The sequence below is a fragment of the Chelonoidis abingdonii genome, chromosome 5 (genome assembly GCF_003597395.2).
Source record: "Chelonoidis abingdonii isolate Lonesome George chromosome 5, CheloAbing_2.0, whole genome shotgun sequence".
Classification (NCBI taxonomy): domain Eukaryota; kingdom Metazoa; phylum Chordata; order Testudines; family Testudinidae; genus Chelonoidis; species Chelonoidis abingdonii.
In genome coordinates this window covers 139,835,975-139,861,334 of record NC_133773.1, presented here as the reverse complement: position 1 = coordinate 139,861,334, position 25,360 = coordinate 139,835,975, and positions in this window count along the sequence as shown.

Sequence of the window (25,360 nt, the reverse complement as noted above, 5' to 3'; positions counted from 1 at the left end):
ATTTTTGAACCACACGGAAGGAAATTTCAAAACAGTCATTTTGCCTCGAAAAGGCTGAATTTTGGGGGGATTTTTTTTCCCAAGAAAGAATTCAGTAAACTATTTCAGTGCATCCAGATCTGCATTCCCCTCATCCTCTCAAAATGTCTCCAAACATTAGCTGCCATGTTTTCTTGCAGATGTTATTATAGCACTCATGCTTCCTGGCCAAAGTGCCCTAGACAAGTGAGACTAGCATGACCATGTGCAAAATGGGTTGTATTTTACCCATGGGTTGTGTTCAGAGCCTGTCCCAGTTACTTCTGCCTTTAAAGCAGTCTTGCCCTGGTTCTGCTAAGCCCCTGAAGCCCCCATGAGGACCCCTTGTTGAACTCCCCTCAGTCAGCACCAAGCCACCAGCCAGTCCTCCTCAAGTCACAAGGGGAAGGAGCAGGAGGCATAGAATCATACAGTCATAGAATATCAGGGTTGGAAGGGACTTCAGGAGATCATCTAGTCCAACCCCTTGCTCAAGCAGGACCAATCCCCAACTAATGTGCATTTCTTCTCTTACAAATCTTTTTTGTAAATCCTTTGTTTCCCCACCATTATCACCACCCCTCTGGCCGCTGTACTGGTCATTCCCTTTGAATACCAGCTCACTCTAAGCCGGACAACCACTTTGTGGGTTTTTTTGGTAAAAGTTTGCCTTTTCCAGAGCAGCTGCACGTCAGTGAATCACTAGCATCTTCACTGCCAAGTGACTCGCAATAGAGGTTTTTTTCACTCCAAATTTCTCTTGGGCCACAAGCCAGCTGCTCATCTTTGGACCTTCTTATAAAAAACAGCCTTGCTGCTTGGCTAACATAGTGCTGATCTTTCACAGTATTTTATCAGATGCTGTCCTTCACTTCAAGCATGGTACAGAGAAGCCCGGTTGGTTTTGGCTAACACAAGGTTATGCAGCCATTTGGGCCATTTTTCTTTAAATGGTGTTACTTGAAACTGAACGTAAGGGCTACTGCTTTTGATAGTCATTCCAAGATGCAAAAGGGGCAAGCTAAGACATTCAACACACATTAAAAGACACAGTTGGTCTGACATCACTGTGTGTGCACATGGCTCTGTTGACACAGTTTTTTTATGTACCACATCCCAGAGTCTTTATTTACCTTTGAAATATGTCACATTTTTAAATGCTGCTTTGCATTATTAACATCCAGATTTTGTTGGTGTTTTGCCTACAGCAGCCTAGAACACAGCTGGGACCAGACCTCACATTTCCAACAGTGTAGAATCATAGAATATCAGAGTTGGAAGGGACCTGAGGAGGTCATCTAGTCCAACCCCCTGTTCAAAGCAGGGCTAATCCCCAGACAGATTTTCTTGCCCCAGATCCCTAAATGGCCCCTTCAAGGATTGAACTCCCAAACCCTCGATTTAGGAGACCAATGCTCAAACCACTGAGCTATCCCTCCTTAGGCTGTCCCTTAGCCACAAAACCATCCAGACTCCTGTGATTAGGTTAAGTTTAGAGAAAATGAAAGATATATACGCAAAGAAATAAACAGCTTGTCCACACACAAGCTAGCACCTAGCAATTAGTTGAGCCCATGAAAATTTGAGTCCTTACCTTCTATGTAAAGCACTTTGAGATCTAGTCTTAAAAACTGGATGAAACAAAATAAGAATTAACTTGCAAAGGGTTCACATTCCTTTCCTTGCCAAAAACCTGAGCCTTGCAACGCAAGCTGAGGCATCCATGCATTTGGCCTGAATAATTACTGCAAAGCTATTTCTTGCCTGGCTTGAAATGTCCCACGGCAATCAAATCAAGCACACAGTTTCTAGGCTGGGAAGTTGGTAGACTGGTTACTGGAACAAGGGGAAAATGGCACATGCTGCTGCTGTGGAGAATGACGCAGATGAGCATTTCTGTGCTGACCCCTCCCAGAGGGTGGAGTCAGAAAGCAGTATTTAAAGCAGAGGACTGGGAGCCTAGACTCCACAAGACCACATTCATCCACCATAGGACATGAGCAACTCCCATTCCTCCAAAGGAAGTTATGTTGTCTCAATGGGTAGCAATCAATGGCTCCATCTCTAGTTGGCAGCTGGTATCAAGTGGAGTGCCCCAAGGGTCGGTCCTGGGGCCAGTTTTGTTCAATAGCTTCATTAATGATCTGGAGGCTGGCGTGGACTGCTCCCTCAGCATGTTTGCAGATGACACTAAACTGGGAGGAGTGGTAGATATGCTGGAGGGTAGGGATAGGATACAGAGGGACCTAGACAAATTAAGGATTAGGCCAAAAGAAACCTGATGAGGTTCAACAAGGACAAGTGCAGAGTCTGCACTTAGGACAGAAGAATCCATGACTGCTACAGACTAGGGACGAGTGGCTAGGCAGCAGTTCTGCAGAAAAGGACCTAGGGATTACAGTGGACGAGAAGCTGGATATGAGTGGACAGTGTGCCCTTGTTGCCAAGAAGGTAATGGCATTATTAGGCTGTATAGAGTAGGGCACTGCCAGTAGATTGAGGGATGTGACGCATTCCCTCTATTCAACATATGTGAGGCCTTATCTGGAGTACTGTGTCTAGTTGGGGCCCCACAACAAGAAAGCATGTGGAAAATTGGAAAGAAGTCCAGCGAGGCAACAAAAAGTTAGGGGCTGGAGCATGACTTATGAGGAGAGCTGAAGGGAACTGGGATTGTCTTGTCTGGGAAGAGAAGATGAAGAAAGGTTTAGGTTGGATATTAGGAAAAACTTGTTCACTAGGAGGGCGTGAAGCACTGGAATGGATTCCCTGGGGAGGTCGGTGGATCTCCGCCCTTAGAGGTTTTTAAGGTCAGGCTTGACAAAGCCCTGTCTGGGATGATTTAGTTGGGAATTGGTCCTGCTTTGAGCAGGGGTTGGACTAGATGACCTCCTGAGGTCCCTTCCAACCCTGATATTCTATGATTCTATGACAGAAGTTACTCGTACATTGCAGAGGCTGGATTCTTTTCCCAGTTCCCACTCAGCCTTTCTGTGTGTAACTGACTGAAAGGTAGAGACTTCAGCCAAGGGCTGGAAGGTAGGCAAGGCTGGCCATGAAAGCCCTCAACTCCCTTGCTTTCAAAGGAAGCTAAGGATGCTCAGCACTTATAGGAGCTAGGCCTTGGGTCCTGACCCTACTCCCACTGAAGCAAAACGCCCATTGCTAGTGGTGGGACAAGTTCAACCCTTAAATTCTGTGGGTAATGGGGCCTACTATCTCCTTGGTGTTGAGTCCAATCAGTTTAATGCCCCCTAGCAGAGATGACTCGTACCTGACGATAGTAGGAGAGCAGAGTGAGGGCAATGGCTTCAGCAGATGTTGCTGAGAATGCTCAGTCTGTGTGAGCATGCTCAGTACAAGCCAAGCAGGACATCTGGAGGGCGAAGTAACCCTGATACACCCCCAGCACGTGTGGCTTGGCTCCCTAGCTTCCTGACGATCATAATAATTCTGCCTCTAATAAAAACAAGAGCCCATAGCAGTGCATGTAGGCTGGAATTATTGTATTCATTGTTTGAATTCTGGTGGCATAAGTATTTCATGTAACTTGAGAACAAAGACCGGGTCCCCCCTTTCGCCTTGTTGTATCCTGTATGCCTATAGTGGAAATAGCCACAGTCACCCATAGTACCTGTTCCAAAGTCCTTCCACTTTGCCTGAGCAACATTCCCTCTTATGCTAACCAATGAACTACAGACTGGCTTTTCAAAGGAATATGGACATAGCAATGGAAGTTGGGCACCAAACTTTCCCAGGTTCTTTGCTAAGCCCTAAATCCCACCCCTAATCTCCTCTCTCAGACTTGAAGCAGGATCCTGCAGAATAGCGTTTAAGGGTCAACCATGCTTGACCAATATTGTCTCCTTGTTTCCTATACTTCTATCTCTTTCTGGCTCTACCTATCGTCTCTTGTCTTATACTTAAATCGGATGCTCTCTGCAGTAGATGCTATTTTATTTGGTTCTGTGTTTGTACAGCTACTAGCACAGGGAGGGGACTGATCCATGGCTGGGGCTTCTAGATGCTACAGCAATCCAGATACATTGTAATATTTGTTACATATGCTAAGTTTGGAAGCCAAGATGGGCACGTGACACTTCCGGGGGGTTCCCAGGGTTCCTTTAGTAGGAGGAAGCCATGTTTGTGCTTGCCGAGAGTCAGCTCCCTAACTCCACTGGCCATGGGCAACACAAGCATGCCCCTCTAAGCCCCTCTCTCTACAGGTTAGCAATAGGCACGCTCCAACCCCCGAGCCTCCAACCATCTCCCTGGGGTGTGGAGCCCCTGCTCACTTGCAGCATTCCCAGAGTTGCTGCTTCCAAAGAAGCCATGCACCCCAGTGGACCCATTCCACCTCAGACCACCACTCTGCTTAACAAACAGCGTTTATAAGTGTATTTAACAAAGCAGAGAGATTCCAGTAATAGCAAGCAGGAATATTAGAAACAAATGGTTATATGTCAAATAAAATCAGAACACACATTCTAGAGCCTAGACTTCATTAACTAGATACTCTCATGTCTTGTGGGATAAGCTCAGCTGAAAGTCTTGCAGCGTTTTACAGCCAGTCTGGCTGGGCTCCTCCTTTCATGAGACAGGAATGCTGTCAGCTGGCCTCCCCGCTGAAGGATGCCTCTTTGCCCCCACAAGATAGATCCGTTCCAGCCTTTGTCTTTATGGCTAAACAGGACACACCCTTGCTGTTTGTTTCAGCTTGTGAACTTCCTCCCTTATAGATTTTTGCAAGCGCCTCTTTTGCCCGGGGCTCAGCGTGAGGCACACAATACACAGTCACCAATGACCAGACAAGGCACCAGGTGTCTGACATCACCGACCTGTAAGGAATAGTTCTGAGCTCACAATTTGCATATAGAGACATCGCTCCTTAAATAGTCTCTGTACATATATTGTACAATGATTATGATGCCCAGTGGGCTACTGGCTCTTGATACAGCCCTCACCTTCAACCTGTCGGTGAACTGTTATGCCCACATCCAAGTTAGGGATCCCCGTAAAACTCCTCCACCCGCTGTGCAGTTGGCACCAAGGAGTCGCGGAGTCACAGCTCCTGAGATCACAGGGCAGAGGCTGCTAGTGTGCACTCTCCACTCCCTTCCTGATGGCATATTGCACATCCCTCTCGCTCCCTCAATTGCTGCTCTGGGGCTGTGCACCTTTGTTTATTCACCGCCGAATGTCTCTGTCGTCTCTAAGCCGACCACTGTCTGTTGTCTGCTGTCTTGTACGTAATTCAGTGACGCATTTGGGGCTATGGTTTCTGCCATGGATAATAACGCCAAATAAACGGGCAAGCTACCACCCTACATTTGTCTTGTGGTGAACTGTTAAGTTAATGAAATGCTGCTTCCTGTGCTGCTCGGCACTGACATATGGGAAGGAAATGGACTGTGTGCAGAGGTTCTTTGATCCTTCTTTTTAACGGGTGCTAATGCTTTGATGCATCACATAAAATGCAATAAAAGGGAAAAGGTATAGACTGTACAAACGAAGGGCCGGCTCCAGGGGAAGGATGGGGTGCAGAATGCGTCTTGTGAGAGGTCAGATGCCCTCAGTGTGCATTGAGATTAGTGGGAGTGGAAGGAGCTCAGTGCCTTGTATTCAATTATATGATTTGAGTCACCGCATTACTAATCCCATCAGGCAGGTACTATGCAGGGAGAAGCATGTTCCCTAGCTACACCCTGCTATGGGCATATGTTCCTCACTACACAATAAGGATGGTCCAGTGAAAACAAATCGCACTCTATAGAGAGAGTAAGAGAGACAGAGATTGGGCACACCCAGCCACCAGCAAGCAGGGTAATTTAGGAGTGGTGGGGCCTGGCTCCTCATGTGCCCAAGATCTGGCTTTCAGCCAGCACTATCATTTGGTTTAATTAGGGTGACCAGATGTCCTGTTTTGAAACGGACAGTCCCTTTTTTGGGACTTTTTCTTATGTAGGCGCCTATTACCTCCGACCCCCCGTCCTGTTTTTTTTCACAGTTGCTATCTGGTCACCCTAGGTTTAATGCCATTGCTTCCGTGTACGAGCGCTTCGCTGACCCTTCTCTGCCTGAGTAATCACTAGCTAGATTTTCATTCTAAGCCATTTGCAGCGAGCCTCTCCCAGCTTTGCTGAAGTGATACTATTTCTGGATCCCAGTTCTGGAGAATTCAGGGTGGTTTCTGTGTTGCTGCAGTCAGGGACAGTACACAGGAATTGCCAGACTGGCTCAGACCAGTGGTCTGTCCAGCAGTGGGCAGCTGCCAGAGCCTTTCCCCTCCATTGAAGCCTTTCACTGCTAGGTGTAACTCCACGCCACAGGGACCATGGATGCAGCCTGCCTTTCTCTGCAGTGTGTAGCTACCCCTACCCTACATGTTATACCAACATAATAAAAACCAGCAGGATCTTATTAAGAGGGATAAGGCAAAGATGCCACATTTATTGTAAATATAATAATAAAACAAAAGATAAAAGTAAACAACCTTGTTTGACTACTTATTCCTATTACTAATTATTCCTTATACACACACACACACACACATATATATATATATATATATATTCATTCACACAATCATTCATTCAAGTTCTGTATAGGTGTTATAGTTACCAGCCTAGAAGTTGCTCATGCCAAGTTACTGGCCAGATATCTTGGTCATGAGGATGGAGCCGAGTCTGTGTCAGATGCAACTGATGCTCCTGGAGGTTGGCAGCAGAACCAGAGCCTCAAAGTCCTTAGTCTTTGGAGTTCATTCTTATAGGAATTAATTCCTATGTTAGTCTATGGGAGCTGTTTCATCCTGCTGTTGCTGACTCAATCAGCAGATGGCACATTTCTGGTGACTCCACACTGTTTAAAGTTTGTGTTTCTCATCCTTCCAGGTGTTGGGGTGGATCCCAGTTTACCCTCCAGGGGTTGTCTGGTGGTCCACTTGACACATTCTTCGGCCGATGGATATTCCCTTTTTAGGCTGGCACCTCCCTAACCAATCATGTACATCAAGCATTCATTAACATACATTCCAAATTAATGGCTTAAGGCTCACAGCAGGGGTAGTAACATAGTGTTTACTTTAAGAACAAAGTCAATTAATTTGTTTGTAAGTTTTACATAGTAATAGAGTATCTTTCACAGGACAGATACAATCAATGTTTTCTGCAGACAGGAGACTAAAAGATTTTTGTACTTGGTGAAACTGGGGGGTCACTGTCACTTGGGGTAATCACTGTTAGTACCTTCTTTAATATCCCTACATACATACCACTGCAAGTGTGGACAAGGCCTTTGTGGAGCTAGCCCTGGGTGATTTGCCCCATAACGTCTGGGGTAGAGGGGGGAATTGATGCTAAGTTTTACGAGTCCTAAGTTAGCATCCTAATGGCTGAATTAGCCTTCCTCCTCACACAGGAGAAATCAGGACTGTTTCCTGAGATCAAGGAGCCTGTTGTGTCCAGACCAGCTGTCACCTGCCATCACCTACTTTGTCCTGGACTGGAAGGTGGCACAGCTAGATTAGTTCCCAAGGATGGTGTTCGACTACATAGTTTTGGATGTAAGGTCATCCTTTCATTTCAAGATGCCCATGGACTTTTCATTTAAACGGTATCCTGTGTAACGCATCTGCCTTTCCTGGTGTGTTTTTTCAACCAGGAGAACTGCAGGAAAACATGCCTACTTTCCAAATAAAACCCTTTGCCTCACTGAAGAATAACATGTAATTAACACCTTTTAGAGAGAGTTTCATCGATATGCAAATGAACAGCTTGCCCTGTTCTGTGATGCTGGGTCTCTAGCGCTCACTCCCATCTGTGCTGTGAAAAGAACATCTCTTATAGAGTGGAGGAATAGACAATTAAAACTAATAAGCATAGATACTAAATAAAGTGCCACCAGACTGGTGCGTGAGCCAGTGGCTAGGTCAGAGAGCCACAACTCAAGACAACTGGATTCTAGCCCTGGTTCTGCCACTGACCTACTATACAGGGTGGGGGCCAGTCCCTTCTTTCTCTGTTTCCCCTTGCACCCTTTATCTGTCTTCTATTTACACTATCAGCTTTCCAGGGCAGAGGCTGTGCTTAGCACAACGGATCTCAAGGTGCTATTGATGAACACAATAATGTGTGATTAGATGGGAGTTTGGGCCCAAAAGGAATCAGGATTAGACCCTAAAACACAAAGTTCCAAATTCATGCTTGGTGTACATTAATGGAGTTTCATCTGAAACTAATAGATTTACCGCAGGGATGCTTTTTCCCACACCCCTATCTAAGCATTCCTCACGATCACCAACCCGGGTACCCTTCTTTGAGCTATTAGTTATGTTACAATTGGGACCAGGGGACAGAATCATTACTTTTCGTAACATATTGCTATATGCAGTTGACATGCTGAGATTCAAGCCGAAAGATAGACGTTTTAAGAACAAATAAAACAAAGGTTACATCAACCGGCAACCAGAATAATCTAATGGTTTTGCTAACCAGTAAAAAAAAAAAAAAAGGAAAAGAAAAATTAGACACTCTGAAGAAGCAAGACACCTCAGAGGAAAAGCTCAGCATCTCCCTGCTTAAATGTAGTTCTATGTGGTCAGCTTTTTGCACGCATTCATTTGCTTTGCTGTACAAAACACGGAGGCTACTCAATCTCCAGGTTAAATCACATCTGGCTTTTCACTGAGGCTAGCCTTATGTCACCTTGGAATAAAACAAAAAGAAAGAAAAACACATTTGAGACTAGTCATCTAGCAAATGAAGAAAGGCTACATCCCTCAAACCAGATACAAGTGAATGTTTTGGATGGGACTAGGTGAAAGAGAACGTCTCTGTTTTGTTATTAAAACCGCTCCATTGATTGAAGCTTGCAGTGACTGATGTGTTAATTGACTGGCACAAGTTCATGCTGCAATAACTCTGGGCCCTTCAGTTCAGCCATGAATAAACTTGACCATTAAGTCCTTGTGTATAAATCCTTAAGGTCCCTAGCCACCATTCAAAATGGAAACATGGGTTGGAGAATCCAGATAATCCATCATAAGCCCAGCAGTTCAATCTACACGATCCATCCTTGAATATACAGAATAGCTGTCATAGACCCCGTTCAGCTTCCTTCATTCACCAGCTCCTCTGGCTGCTCAGATACAGCACTACGTGAGATTTAGCTGCATCCCTGCCTGACGGGTGCTTCCATACCGTGTATTGAGCACCAGATTGATAGCTAGATAGAAACTAGTAAAAGAAGTGCGCACACCCAGAGGCAGAAATTTAGGCATCTAGGGGACTTTTAGAGTGAACATGCAGGCACTTATAAGGTTAGGCATCAGCAAAGCAGTAGTTTTACGGATCATAGAGGTGTCTATATCTGGGGTTTGGATGCCTAAATCCCTTTGTGGATCTGGGCCATAGTCAGTATATAGTTATAATGGTGCTAAGCCCAACAGCAAAGCAACCTCCTGCCCAAAAAATCTTCCTTGGGGAGTTTTAGGCCCCTGTGTACTCTTCCCAGTGTAAGGATAAGGGTAAGGATTCCCTCCCCCCATCTCCCAGAATGCCTTGCTGGGTCTGTCCCTTTAAATTTGGCAGAGACAAACAGCTGCTGCCCTAAAGTGGCCATTTTGCAAGCAGCAGTTGCTGGCTCCTTTTCATTCTCTTCCAGATGGTAAGTCCTTGTTATGTTTTCCCTTTCTCATTGCTGAGGAGATGGTACATTCTCTCAGATATCCCCTAGTAATTCACATGGGTTTTATTTAAACCCTTATGGGGTGTCTAAATGGGTAGTTATATGATTTCAAACTGGTGGCTGCCTCCTGTCCAATTTGTTCCTCTTACTCGGTTACCACAACTGTGCATGTCCAATAATCTATGTGATCCTGGACTACATGACTATGAGGTCTTTGGATTCAAGGCACTGATGGTTGTGAAGAATATATTTTTATACTGATCTCCACATCAGAAGGCACAAGGGATCAGCCTTAAGGTTGTTTGTGCAACCTTAATGCTGAATTGGCAGACTTTCATAACTATGTTTAAAAAAAAAAATCCAGGTTTTTCAAACATTTGTGTTTGACTTTAAATTGCTATGTTCTAATTATATTTGTCCTGGAGCAATTGGTGCTATATGTATTTATAACCTTATCTCTCTGTTTTAAAAGGGCTTTATCTGAGAATAATCTCTGTTTAAAATGTTAATATAGATCCTGGTTAAACAAAGGTGCAGCCTTAAAAAATATAGTTAGGTTCTATGGTTCAGGCAGCCATGGGACAACATTTCGAGCTTTCTCAGCCTAAATCTTTGTACATGCTCAATCACTTAGTCTAATGCGATAGTCCTCAAACTTTTCCTCTTGTTCCCCCCCCTTACCAGGAAAAGAACGTGTTTGGTAACCCCCCCAGGCTGTGGAGTGAAGTCACGGCAGGGCTGTGACAGGAGTACGAGCCAGGACCACAGCTGCAGCCGGGGGCTTGGGACTGGGGCAGAGCTGCAGACAGAATGGGACTGGGTGGTGCTCCCTCCCTGTCCCCTTGTGGGGGCTGGCCTGGGCCCCACTGTCCCCCCAGACATTCTTCTGTGCCCCCACTAGGAGGGTGTGCCACACAGTTGGAGGACCATTGGTCTGATGAGTGCAGCTGGTATGCTGCTTTCTGATTTCTACTGCAACTTTCCTCAGAAATGTCCACTGCTCCCTGAGCTGAGCGAGGGATTTTAGGCTACCTCCAAAACCAAAACGAAAGAAAACTCCAGCCAAAAATTTGGGCAAGGTTCTGAGCCCAGTATTACTGGTGTAAATTCATTGATTTTAATGGTGTTTCTCTGGATTTACACTGGCATAGAAGAGACTATATCCTGACCCCATTTTCAAAAAGTGACTAGTGATTTTTGGTGCTCAATTTGAGAATCCTTAACAGGATCTAATTTTCAGAAATTTGCTGAGTGCCACCCTCTGAAAAGCAGGCCCCTTCAAGGGTGTCACCTTCTGAGTCACCCAAAATCTGCTAGTTGCTTTTGAAAATCATAGACTCATAGAATATCAGGGTTGGAAGAGACCTCAGGAGGTCATCTAGTCCAAACCCCTGCTCAAAGCAGGACCAATTCCCAACTAACTAAATCATCCCAGACAGGGCTTTGTCAAGCCTGACCTTAAAAACCTCTAAGGAAGGAGATTCCACCACCTCCCTAGGTAACCCATTCCAGTGCTTCACCACTCTCTGAGTGAAAAAGTTTTTCCTAATATCCAAACTAAACTTCCCCCACTGTAACTTGAGACCATTGCTCCTTGTTCTGTCATCAGGTACCACTGAGAACAGTCCAGAGCCATCCTCTTTAGAACCCCCTTTCAGGTAGCTGAAGGCAGCTATCAAATCCCCGCTCATTCTTCTCTTCTGCAGACTAAACAAACCCAGTTCCCTCAGCCTCTCCTCATAAGTCATGTGCTCCAGCCCTCTAATCATTTTTGTTGTCCTCTGCTGGAATATTTCCAATTTTTCCACATCCTTCTTGTAGTGTAGGGCCCAAAACTGGACACAGTACTCCAGATGAGGCCTCACCAATGTTGAATAGCGGGGAATGATCACATCTCTCGATCTGTTGGCAATGCCCCTACTTATACAGCCCAAAATGCCGTTAGCCTTCTTGGCAACAAAGGCACACCGTTGACTCATATGCAGCTTCTCGTCCACTGTAACCCCTAGGTCCTTTTCTGCAGAACTATGCCATTTAGCCCCCAACTGTAAAAGTACTTGAGCCCATAAGCAGTTCTACCAAATTCAGTGGGACTTCTCAGGCGCATAAAATGAAGCACAAACCTATCAGCAAGAGTTTGCAGGGTCGGAGTCTTAGTTTGGAAAAGTCGCAGTGTGCAAACGACCTTCACAACAAAAATACAACCACCCGCCAACCCTTAAGACATTTATTGGCACTGTGACAGTGTACCTCATAAGGCTTTATGGGGTGGAGGTGCTCATAAATATATGTATGATATAACTGGAATACAGTTTTGCTACATATGCCATGTAACATATCTATTTAAAGGTTATGATCTACTGGTTATATTCATCCTAGTTGTATGCAGGTACCATTTGTGTGTTCAAAGTTATGAACACGGGCTGTATAATTGCTTGATTTCTAAGTAGCCTTAGTTAGAACATTTGGTCACTTCTTGGGAAAGGAATGTGCAAATTAGGTGCTCAATCAGGAAGCACTGAACAGACAAAAGAGCTTGGAAGGCTCCAATCCACATAAGAAGTCTTCCTGGAGAAATACAAGATACCATGTGGACAACAGCTTCTGCCTGTAAAGACTGAGTCATGCATGGACATGTGACTTGCCCAGGTGACTCCAGAACTCCATCTTGGAGCTGGACTTTGCATAGGAGTGAGGAAAGGGGTTTCCACCCACAAGAGAAAGTCTATTTAAACCTGTAGGAGACTCCTCCATTTTGTCTTCAGCTGGCTAAAGAAGAAGCCTCTCCCCCCCGCCTCCCCCCCATACTTACAGGAAACTGAAACAACGACGGGGTGTGAGTAATTGCTGAACCCAGGCTAAAAGAAGATTAGCCTGTAAAAGGGAGCATTCCGGAACTCCTGAGGATCTTATCTGTATTTAATTAGATTAGATTAGATTTGTGCATTTTATTTTATTTGGTTTAGTGACTCACTTTGTTCTGTCTGTTACTACTTGGAATCACTTAAATCCTACTTTCTGTATTTAATAAAATCACTTTTTACTTATTAATTAACTTGGAGTATGTGTTAATACCTGGGGGAGCAAACAACTGTGCATATCTCTCTATCAGTGTTACAGAGGGCGAACAATTTATGAGTTTATCCTGCATAAGCTTTATACTGGATAAAACGGATTTATTTGGGTTTAGATCCCATTGGGAGTTGGGCATCTGAATGCTAAAGACAAGCACACTTCTGTGGGCTGTTTTCAGGTAAACCTGCAGCTTTGGGGCAAGTAATTCAGACCCCGAGTCTGTGTTGGAGCAGACGGAAGTGTCTGGCTCAGCAAGACAGGGTGCTGAAGTCCTGAGCAAGCAGGACAAACAGGAATAGACATAGTCATGGCACATTGGCTGGCAGCTCCCAAGGGGGTTTCTGTGATCCAACCCGTCACAGGCACCATAACCTGCCTACATTTATTTAGAATAATAGCACCAACTCTTCCGCTTCCTTGCATGAATTCCATAAAACCAGGGATGCTCTCCGACTCCTCTCCTTCCAAAGTGCTCTCTTCGATGCCCTATCTTGTATTGTACCATGTGCTCACATGTCTTTCTTTATGACTTCCCACCACGACTACTTCTTGGGTCAGCCTCTCTGTCTTTTCCCTTCAGTCTTGATTGGTTGGACTCTGTCAGCAGTGTGCTTTATATGATCAAACTATCTGACCCTGCACTCCCTTGTTTTTTTCCATTTATGGGTGCTACTTTGAACATGTCTGTCTCAGACACATGCTCACATGATCTTTCTTGCTTACACCATTCATCCATTTCAACATTCGCATTTCCGGGGAACTTTTCGTTTGCTCGTGTTTCTTCTTTGTTGCCCAGACATTCAAAGTGGACGGACCTCTGTTTATAGACTTTCCCTTGAAGTCTTACAGGTATCTTCCTGTCACATTGTACACTATCTCATTCCATATATTGGCCTTTCTTTAATTTCATGCTCTGTTTCCCCATTTTCCTGGATTCTGGAGCCCAGATACCCAAAGCTCTGTATTTTCAATAGTGTCTGCCTATCTAGTTTCAAGGATAATTCTTCAGTGTTCACATTACTGAAATTACATACCATATACTATGTTTTTCCTCTCCTTATTTTGAGCCCATGTCTCTCTAACACATCTCCCCATTTATCATGATCCTCTTCTAGGTTAGCTTTCTGCTCACTGCACAGAATGGTATCATCTGCAAACAACATGCTCCAAGGTGCTTCTTTCTGTATGTTCCTTGTGAGAGAATCCCAGACGAGGGTAAACAAGAAAGGGGTCAGTGCAGATCCCTGTTGCACTCCCATCATTACCAACGGTTCATCTGTTTCACCACTAGAAGTTCTTACTACTGATGCTGCATCTACATACATGGTTTAAACAAGCCGCACAAAAAGTTCTGGTGCCATTTTCTCCCTCATATCTCACCAGATGACATCTCTTGGAACTTGGTCAATGAACACAATGTGAATGTGTTTCCTTTTCCCATCCCATAATTTAATTGAACAGGGAAGTCAGCGGATGGATGCCTCCTATTCCAAGCTTTCCCTATGCCTCTCTAGGGAGGAATAGCCCCAGCTATTAATAAAGATAATCTCCCCCTATGTCTCAAACTCCTTGATAAAGTCCTGAAGGCTTATATTCATCCAGTAGTTTTCTTCCAAGACTTTCCATTCACCCTGGCACAGTGATTTCTAATCATATTGCACAACATGTGGTGCTTGGCATGTCATCATTCTTATTAAGCTTCAGGCTTCCTGCCATACTCAAGATAAAAAAAAACAACTACAATGAATACTCATTTGGGATCCAGCAATAAAACCCCCAAAAAGGACCAAGGCAAACGCCCTTTTTCAATAAATTTTTTAGGCTAATAGGGCCTAATCTTATTTCCTGGTTTGACCTTTTATTTAGAAAAAGGATTTCCAGCAGGGAAGCGGATATTAATGACGCACTATGTAGAAACTAGCATGAGGGTTGTGGGACTAGAGATGCATTGCGGATGGGAAGGAATTAAATGATATAGGTCCTGAAAGTTCCAAACTCTGATTTCTATTAGATCTGGGAAGCAAGAGTCATAGAGTATTCAAATCCACTGGCTAGCAAGTACATCTGTTTCTGCCCTCTACTGGATGGACACAGAAATGTATTGTTGTGTATCAGGCCCTGTGGGTACATCTACACTACAATAAAAGAGCGGGGTTCTCAAACTGGGGGTCGGGACCCCTGAGGGGGTCGCGAGGTTATTACATGGGGGGTCACGAACTGTCAGCCTCCACCCCAAACCATGCTTTGCCTCCAGCATTTATAATGGTGTTTAATGTATAAAAAAGGTGTTTTTAATTTATTACGGGGGGTTGCACTTGGAGGCTTTCTAGGTGAGAGAGGTCACCAGTACAAAAGTTTTTGAGAACTACTGAATGGCTGAAGCTGGCCCAGGTCAGCTGACTTGAGCCCACGGGGCCCGGGCTATGGGGCTAAAAAATTTTTTCTCCTGCTGATGATAGCTCATCTCAATTGATTGGCCTCTTACAGTTGGCTACTTCCACTTTTTCATGTTCTCTGTATGTATAAATTTCTTGCTGTATGTTCCAGTCTATGCATCCGATGAAGCTTCTGCTCAAATAAATTTGTTAGTCTCTAAGGTGCCACAAGTCCTCCTGTTTGTTTTTTTTTTAGTGAGAACAATGAAATCTTAGGTGGCCATGGGCTTGGTTCAGTGTGCAGGACAGGCAATGGGGTTAGAAGGGTCCAGGCCAAGATTTTTCATTTGGAATATTCCTCTGTGTAGCGGGGTGGTTACCCACTCCTGCCCTGTGGGGCTTGACACAGCCCAGCAGAGGGTTGCAGCTGGGGAAGGGAGCAAAGCCCTGCCCCAGCTGATTGGGGAAATGGCTGCAGTTGGGGCCACGCCCCAAACAGACTAACTGGGCCTTATAAGAAGGCCTGGGCAGCCAGAAGCTCAGGACTCGCTCTCTGCTTATAGAGAGAGAAGGGCCTGGCTGCTGGGGAGCTGAGCAGGGTACTGAGAGTGGTGCAAGCTGGGGGAAGGCTAGTGGAGCTGGGGGGCTCCAGCCTGGAAAATCCCAAGACTGTGGGCCTAGCTGAGGGCCTAAGACCAGTACTGGGGCTGCAGAGGGGCAGCCCAGCTATAGAAAGAGGCAGCAGGTCCAACCCAACCTTGCCTATGATCAGTGGCATACACTGAAGTCTGCCCCAGGGAATGGGGCTAGATAGTGACTGGCAGTAGCCTTACACTGAGGCAAGGTGAGGTTAGGGGTTGAGTTTTCCCCTGGGTGGGGAGACTCAGAATGTGGGGGTACTGCCAGGGGGGCAGCAATGCAGAGAAACGGGCACCGGAGTCCTGGGAGGGACACGGGGGCCAGCGGTAAGGTGGATAACCAGCCTGCAGGCAGCGCTCCAGGACACTGGAAGAGCTAATTCCCATGGATGACCAGCAGGAGGTGCTGCAGGGGTGAGTCCACTTCCTCCCCTCCACCCCCCAAACACCCATGTTTGTGGAACCCAAATCTCAGCCACTCCTAAGAGAAGAGGGATGACCTTGCGTTAAGGTACTGCCTCCGGACTCAGGAGATGAAGATTCAATTGCCCATGTGAGCTTGGGCTAGTCACTTAGTCTCTTTCTGCTTCAGTTCTCCATACAATGGAGATGATAGTGCTTCTTTTTGTTTGTCTCACCTGCTGTAAGCGACTTGGAGTAGGGGCTTTGGGCGAGACTGACAAAGGGGACGTAGGCGGAGCTGTGCAAAGCCTAACGCCCTGCTGCCGAGTGGAATTCGCAAACTTGATTTGGGTGCCCAAGCTCCGTCTGTGATTCATGGGGACAGTTAAGGACCTAAGAATGGGATTCACAAAAGCCAATATCCTGAGCGGGAGCTGCCTAAACAAGTCAACAGGCAATGCCGAGGAGAGGGATGGGGCAGACGTCCCAGCCTGGGTGCCTGCATCTGCTAGGGAGGGCCTAAGATTAGTACTAGGTGTCACCGTCTAGCCCGCCTCCCTGGGGCAGACTGCAGTATACGCCACTCATCACAGGCAAGCGGAGGTTGGACCTGCTGCCTCTCTCTCTAGCTGGGTTGCCCCTCTGCAGCCCCAGTACTGGTCTTAGGCCCTCTGTTTCAGGGAGTCATAGCCATGAAAACTCTCTCCAGGAGTTAGGTGCCTACTCCAGGTCAGCCATTTTTCAAGAAAAACAATGGTTGTCCCCTCCCCCTACAACTTTTAGCACACACCTGGGATATGCAAGTGCCAGGTTCAGTTCCCTCCTCTGCCTGACACAGAGCAGGGATTTGAAGTTGGGCCTCCCACCTCTAGGCGTGCCCTAACCACTGGGTGATGGGGAAGGCTGCGAATCATTCATGGAGACCACGGCTCTGTGACTTTCCGTGACCTCCATGAATTTAGCAGCACTGGTGTGGCTGATCTCAGGGCCACCATAGCAGCTGGGGAGGCCCAGGAGCTAGCAGCACTGGACGCTGCTCTGGCAGCCGGTCCACGGCACTGCCTGAAGCAGTGGTCCAGGACTGGTGGCAGTGGGGCCCCAGGCCACCCCCACCCAGACCAGCAGGGCCATGGGCCATCCCCCCCAGCAGCGGCAGGGGGCCCCAGGCCACCCTCAGCTGCAACAGGGCCCTGGGATGACCCTCCCCCAGCAGAAGCATTGCCCTGCGCTTCCCTTCCTCACCCCGAGCAAGTGCCCCCTCCCAGCAGGTAAGATTTAGTCACAGGTATTTTTAGTAAAAGTCATGGAGAGGTCATGGGGCCGTAACTTTCTGTTTATTGCCCATGACCTGTCCATACCTTTTACTAAAATACTCGTGACTAAAATGTAGCTTTAGCAATGGGGTATTTTGGGTCAGAGCTTTCTCAGGCTCTCCCAGTGAAGCTGTTCTACTGTGTATAAAGACGTCAATTGCCATTGGATCACAGAGAGCGAGCATGACTCTCCAGCCCAGTGGGTCGGGCATTCAGTAGGAGTTAAGTAGCTATACAAAGTGGAACAGCTTCAACAGGAGGGACTGAGGGAGTCCTGGCACAGAATACCACAGAGCCAAGCAGTTTGGGTCCTCACCCAAACAGTGGGAGATCCAAGTTCAAATCTCTACTCCGCTTCAGGCAGAGGGGGAACTGAACCTGAGGTAGTACCCTAATCCCTAGGCTGAAGGTTATAAGGGCTCCTCCTGCAGCATCTTTTGGATGGGTTTGGCCCTCAGTGCTCTGACGTACTGGCACGAGTTGGGGGCTGGGCAGTGAGTGCTCAGCTGCTGAAATGTAGGTGCCTTAGGGATTTTAAGGGTGCTTAAAAGTTAGGCAGCAACTGAGCAGGGTTTTGTGAATGCCAGCGGCACCTAAATGTTGGACATAGACACCAAGGGCCCTCTGTGACCCTAGCCTTGTGTGTTCATATCGTACCTAGGATAAAGTTCCTGATCTCTAGGGATGCTTCATGGGATTTCATACAGCACATACAAAAATGTCTGGCATATACTAGAGATCCAGAAGGAAAATGCTGAATTGTGGAAGCTAGAAGGGGAATTTAGTCAAGAGCGGGTTATGGGTGAAGGCAGCTCAGAGCACCACCAGAGTTCAGGCTCTCTAAGCAGGCTTTACATTGGAAATCCATTTTGGAACTACTCCTTCTTCTGCCTGTTATTCCAAATCTCGTTCACATTTTTTCTTAACCATGTGGACACGGCTACGCAGTTGTGGAGAGCGGAGTCTTTAGAGAAGATTTCTGGGCACAGTATGCTGAAGGCCAAGACCTAATAGTTCTCTAGCTAAATACATCACATAAACAAGTTGATCTTCGAGACTTAATTCTGCTTTCAGTTACACCATTTTCACTAAACACACAGCTTGCAGCAAAAATCCCCCAAACACTTTTAAGTGGGATAATAAATCTGACTGTTTTATGAAGTGTGTCCAAAACATATTACATATTTGGGGGAGCAATGGGGTTGCAAGAATAACTGAGGAAGCTACGGGGCTTTCCCTTCACCCCCACCCCTGGTTCTTGTCACGCAGACAGAAAGCAGAAGATCGGAAGTCTGAAGTGCAGGCAATGCCATGTTCGCTGGGGTTAGCTTCAAGTAAACGTATTCATAGCTCTGACGTCACGGAGCCTTTATTGGAGTCCCCATTCCCAGCTCTGATGCCGCAGAGCTTTACAGGTGTCCTCGTTTTCCTACATGCTTGGTCTCATACCTTACAATTTATGGTCATGTTCCATTTTGGGGGGTTGTGAGTCTGGGGGCTTCATTCCACCTTTTTTGTATTCAATGAGAGGGGTAAAGAGTGAGCTTGTATTTCGGTGAGGGACAGGCATTTCTTTGGCCTTAATGTTTCTTATACCTTTCCCCCCTCACTCCCCTTTGCCCCTCCAGACTGATTGCTTGACCCTGCCTTGAGATAGGAGTTGAGGCAGTCTTCAAGTGCACACTTGGATATTATACTCCCACCGTGCCCAGTAACACTTTCACTGTTTTTATCTGTTCCCATTATACTAGCTAACCCTGTGACTAAGCAGAAGCGACACACAGTGTCTTTGTTCTTTGTTCACACATATTAGTAAGAATATAAGAGTATCAAAAATCAAACCCAAAATTCTATCTCAGGCTAACAAACAGGCCTATCTACTAACAAGAGAGAACCCGAGAGACACGTTGCTTGATAATAGAGTCAAATTCTCATGTCTTGTACCAGTGTAAATCCCAAGTGACTTTGACTCCACTGGAATGCCTCACCATTTACCCCATTGTAAATGAGAGCAGAATCTCACCCATAAGCCCTTAATGGATCAATACAGTGGAGTCAAGTAGTGGCTTTCAATTTTCTGTCAAAGTCTGTCATCATAACCGAGCATATGCAACCTGTTGCAATCCATTAATGGGTCATTTCAATATAGCTGAGCTATGGCTTGCAATTTCTGATTGGAAGTATCTGGCATCAAGCATAGCCAAAAGGCTACAATACCTTAAAACACCCTGCCAGCATACTTGATTAATGAATGGATTCTAGCATACCGCATTTCCTTGGCCATTCCTGGTGACAGAGACTTGCAGCCAAAATCTGCAAGTCACAGCTCAGCTGTATGGTATTGATTTACTAATGCAGAGACTCTGCAGTATCCCTGGTTCTCAACCTTTCCAGACGACTGTACCCCTTTCGGGAGTCTGATTTGTCCTGGGTACCCCCAAGTTTCACCTCACTGAAAAACTACTGGCTTACGAAATCAGACATAAAAATACAGAAGTGTCTCAGCACACTAGTATTGAAAAATGGCTGCCTTTCTCATTTTTATCATCTAAATATAAAATAAATCAATTGGACTATAAATAGTGTACTTACACGTCAGTGCATAGTATACAGAGCAGTATAAACAAGTCATTGTATGAAATTATACTTGTACTGACTTCACTGGTGCCTTTTATGTAGCTTATTGTAAAACTAGGCAAATATCTAGATGAGTTGATGTACCCCCTGGAAGACTTCTGCATATCCCCAGCGGTACTCGTACCCCTGGTTGAGAACCACTGCCTTAAAACACTTTAGTCTACATGGGTACACAATTGATGGGTGCTTCCTGTAAAATCCATATACTTGCAAACATGACTTTGTCAGGGATCTTGTCAGACGCTAGAAAAGGGATTCTTAGCTTGAGAGAAGTTTTGAGACTCGGTGGATAAAAGTGCTGGCTGTTCTGGAAAAGAGCAGTGGAAGCGACTCCCCCTTACATGGTGCATCTGACCCCTATGAGTCTTTGTATTCTCTTGTCTTGCTCCTTCTAGCATACGGAGCCAATACAGAGAGCAAGCTGTCTTCTGTTCTCCTATATACATGTTCATCAGCCAGGATTTGATAGCAGAGTTTGTCTGCGACTCTCTCTCTTCTTTTTAACTGGGGATGATGTCAGAAGAAAACACAAAATAGCTTTTTAGTTTCTTTTTTAATGTTAATCTCCGGTTGACTTTGCACTGCAGGCAGTGAGAAAAATACACCTCAGTTCAGACCTGATGGCAACAGATCTGGGCCTGCTTACACCAGGCCTGAATTTGGCCCATGATCTCCTTGGCTTGTGTGTTTTGGGTGTCACTGAGATAGCAAACCTTCCTGTGCTCCTTTTAGAGGTGCCTAGAGGTGCTTTTCTGCTTATACCTGTGTGATTTGCACTCCATATGATTTTATGGAAATATGCTAATAAGTGCGAATATAATGTAACTGGAATATGTCTCTTGTAAAGCATCATTACAAAATTTATAATCTACTGAGTGTGTTCATCCTATTTGTACGAGTGTATCATCCTTGTATCTGAAACAATAAATATGAAAAATAATTTGGAGGTACTATTGTAATTATGCAAAGTGTGGGCCATTAATGGTGGTTTCAAATGTTGATGGCTCCATTAACCAGGACAATTGACTGTAGATGGCTCTGTTTACTTGCAAGCTTTCCTGTTAGTCAGGCCATGAGGAATGGAATGAAAGCTTATGGTCTCCCAGGACATGTGACCATGTCACCTGATACTGGAATCCTGGTGCTTTTCCATTTAGAAGGAGGGGTGGGGACCCAGAGAGACAGAAGATTCCTATCTTGTGCCAAAGCTATAAAAGGGGGCAGAACAGAACAAAGATGGCTCCAGTCATGTGAAATCCCCTGCTTTTCACCTAAGATGCCTGCTGGAACTAACAAGATCTGTACCAGGTGTTAGGATATAGATATTCAGGCCTGTCTGCAAAGGCCTATACTTTAAGAATTTAGGTGTATTCCTATCACTTAGCTAGTTATAGAGGTATAAAAAAAAGAATTAAAATTATCATCTCTCGGTGTAAGGGCCTTCTCTTACTGTGACAGTCTGAGGCCCTGTTCTTAGGCTAAGGCCTTTGGCTAAGTAGCAGAGGCAGCCATAAGCTGAGAAGTGTATGGTCACATCCTTACATTCCAAACTAGTCACACTGAAATAAGATGCTATTGGGCTGTTAGGAATACAATCCTGCCCTGATATTCCTATCACCTCCAGAGAAAGGGAAGAAGGAATATAATTGGTCAAATAATTATGTTACAATGTATTAGAATTGGTTAGTTAAATTTCAGTAAAATAATCGGTTAAGGTATAGCTAAGCAAAACTCATTTTACTATATAGTCTGCAGTCAATCAGGAAGTTGGGAATAGGAACAGGGAATGGGGTGGGGGAATTGGAATCATGTTTTGCTAAGGGGGAGAAATGGGAACAGGGACACAGGCAAGACTCTGTGGTGTCAGAGCTGGGAAGGGGGACACTAAGGAAGGAAACTGGAATCATGCTTGCTAAAAGTTCACCTCAATAAACATCAGATTGTTTGCACCTTCATACTTCGGGTATTGTTGCTCTCTATTCATGTTGGAAAAAAACCAGGGAAGTGAAAGGGTGAAGAAATAAGCCACCTAATACCAGGGGAAAGGATTGAGCCCAGACTAGGAAGAAGTCTAGCCTGTGAAAGAAGCTTATTGGACCCTCTCAAAGGGTGAGATTTACCTATATTTAGTTTCTTAATGTATTAGGCTTAGACCCGCATGTTTAGTTTTATTTTGCTTGGTAACTTAGTTTGTTCTGTCTGTTATTACTTGAAACCACTTAAATCCTACTTTTTATACTTAATAAAATCACATTTGTTTATTAATTAACCCAGAGTAAGTAGCTTTAAATTGTGTTGGGTTTTTTTGTAAAAAATGTACAAACCCTCAGGAGTTAGTATACAGTATTTTTAAGAACATGGGACTGGATACCTGGAGACCTGTTTCTTTTCCTGCTCTCTCTGTCTTGCTGAGTCATTTGGTCTTGAGAAATTCACTTTGCCTGTCGGGCTTCAGTTTCCTCATCTGTAAATTGGAGTCAGTGCCAACTCACAGAGCCATATTTAACTGGGTGTTTATATGATACATTGGCTTCTTCAGAGGAAAGGCCCTATGGAAAAAAACAAAGTCCTGGGGAGCCAGTTCCTGAGAGTGTGCTGAGCACTGACAGCTCCCGTTGATTTCAGTGACATGGAATGCAGTTCTGACTGTATCCAGCAGAGGGCAGTGGCATGTGTGCACACATGCACGCACACAAACACAAACATTAGTTCATTGCAATATTTATACAGAACAGACCTTGTTCCACTTCTCATTGATCAGCCACATTCCAAGCTCACTAATTTTCTCATCTCAAAACCCCTCACAGCCAGCATAGGGCTGATCAGAGTGGGGCACTGATATCAAGGAAGCAATCTCCTAGATGCCTGTAACTAGATTATCAATTACCATTAATTAGTGATCTTTTAGAGGTAATGGATGAGGAGAGGGGGTTGATCCTTAGATCAGCCTGACTTTTGGAGAGCGTAAAACCAGAGGTTGTAGTTAAGTGACTTTGCACAGCATTCTGTGCGCTCGATTAGTTGGCTCTGCTCTGAGGTAACTCAGAGTTGTGTCACGTGTTTATACATGCGCTAGCACTGAAGAAGCTTTATTGATCAAAACCACAAACATCAGACGGATCTAGCTTTCTAGGAGTCCATTTGTTTGCAGACTGATGCTACATCTTGTTAACAGAGATACTATTTCTCTTTCTAAGGCTTCCTCCTGCTATCTAGGAAAGCAGCACAGTGAGATAAAATCCCTGCGTGCCTCTTAGCCTGGAGATGCCTCCTGGTAACCAGGAGCAGTTCACTCTGCTCAGACAGCGTCCTTACCAGGAAAGCATCCCATTAAGGTTCACTTTAGCAAATGGGGTTTATTTCTCCCATGCACCTGTTTCCATTTAGAACCGCCAGGGACAACCCTGGACCACAGAGGACAGCAAGCCATTGAACATTCTGACCTGTAACTGCAATCGTTACAGATGGAAAAGTGTGGCCTAGATCATGTTGCTGTTGACACCTTAGCTCAAAATGTTCAAACTCAGGTACCTAAAGCGAAGCATCTAAATCCACATTAAGGCACAAGTGATGTATTGGCAGAAATCCTGAGCGCCTACAATTCTTCTGGCCATCACGACATCTCACTCTTCCCTCCTGTCCCCCTCTGTGCTGCTGTCAGCGACCATCCACCCACCTACTTCCTGTCAACCTTCCTCTGATTTATAGTCCTCTGTCTTCTCTCTGTCTCCCCCACACATCCTCAGTGACTTCATCTTCCATGTTCATGACCTGGCCAACCCCTTCACTCATGTTCCCTTGCCCTCTCCTCTTCATTAGGCCTGCTGTCCTGGTTTAACTCCCCCTTTCGCCAAATGGGTCGTTCACGTGAAATAGTCTGCACTAAACATCGCTGCCTTTCTGGTCTCTCTGTTGCAGAGTTCCCCCTCTCCAGCCATCACCTGGTCTCTTTAGCATTGCCCATCAGTGCTGCCTCCCCATGCCTCATCGCTCAGTCTTTCCGTGACTTCCAGTCCACCAGCAGTGGTGACTTCTTATCTGCTCTCACCCCTCTCACTTCCTTGTCTTCCATCAAGGTGGTGGTTGATTCTCTCCATGTTTCACTCTCCTCCACTCATGATTCTTTGTGTTGCCTCTTTCTCATCGCAAGGTCCACCCTACCAATCCTTCCCCAGCCGTGGCTCAGCAAATCTTCCTCTCTCTTCTTGCACTGTGACAGGTCTCTGGCAGAAATCCTGTCATCAGACAGGCTTTGTTCTTAGCTGCCTGTCCGCCACCTATGACTTGCTCCTCAAATCTTCCCCTCTTCCTGCCTCCCCTTTTATCTCCACAGAGGATCTCACTGATTTCTTCCAAGATAAAAGTGACAAAATACAAGGTGACCTTCCCTTCTCCTTTCCCTCCCTATGACTTTCTACTCCTCGGTCACAGATGCAGACATTTCTCATCTGGTCTCATCTAAACCCCTCACTTACCCCAGAGACTCCATCCCGTGTCCTCTTGTCCACTCTCATCCTCACAGCTAAAACGCTTGTCCGTGCTCCCATCACCTCATTACCTCAACATCCTTCTGTCTGGTCTTGACAAACGCAGTCTTGTCCCACTCGTAACCATCCATAATGCTGCTGCGAACATCATTTTCCATGGCTTTGACCATGTCACCCTTCCCTTTGAATCCTTCCTCTGGCTACCCCTTCTTGATCACATTAAACTTAAGCTTCTTGGCTTCACTTTTGAGGCCCTTTATGGCCTATTCCCTCCCTACCTATCAGTTCTCATTCAATATTGACAGCTCAGCTCCCATCTCCAGTCAGCCCACGGTCCCAGCCTCCACCATCTACCCGTTACATTTTCAAACAAGCATCTTTGTGCTATCTCCCACGCCGACCGTCATGCTTGGGAGGAGCTCCCTGTAAATGTCCACAGAATGAATTATTGTCCTTCAAATCCCGCCACACACAAAAATCTCTCTTGCTGTGATGCACAAAATCTTGCTGTGATGTGTGCAAAAAACTTGACAATGGATAAGTGGTGAGAGCACTGCCTGTTTTGCTGACCAACATGGTCACCTTGTTTCCTTGTGCTCCCCCATCTATCTGTCTCTTGTCTTAAACTTCTTGGGACAGCAACTGCCTTTTTGTTCAGTGTGTACTGCTCCTATAAAGCTGTGCCTTGTCCATGCTTAACAACTCCTAGCCTAGGTGCCAAGAGTAAT